The sequence below is a fragment of the Penaeus monodon genome, chromosome 27 (genome assembly GCF_015228065.2).
Source record: "Penaeus monodon isolate SGIC_2016 chromosome 27, NSTDA_Pmon_1, whole genome shotgun sequence".
NCBI lineage: Eukaryota > Metazoa > Arthropoda > Malacostraca > Decapoda > Penaeidae > Penaeus > Penaeus monodon.
In genome coordinates, this window is record NC_051412.1 from 23,186,451 (window position 1) to 23,186,806 (window position 356).

A 356-nucleotide genomic window follows, 5' to 3' on the forward strand; every position below is an offset into this window, starting at 1 on the left:
TCGTTCGTTTTTCTTATCAGCAGTAATGATAAAAAGCATTACCTCTTTCACCTGGTATATGAAAAAGAAAATGAAACCCGTGACGCCCACTAGCGACACCTGTTGACTCATTAGCAAAGTAAACACGACTCGGGTACAAGTTACAGTCACGAGTTCTTTGTTTCAACTAATTATCCCCTCATTATGAATTCATATTCGGAATGTTGATTAGCTGTGGTTACACGAGATAAAACACGCGAAAAGACCAAAAATAAAATATGAAAATAATTAAAGTTTCCAATTACTGAGGGTGTAAAAGCTTACAAGTTAATGATGATAACTTCCATGCCTTCTTTTTTCGAGAGAAAGTGTGTGAC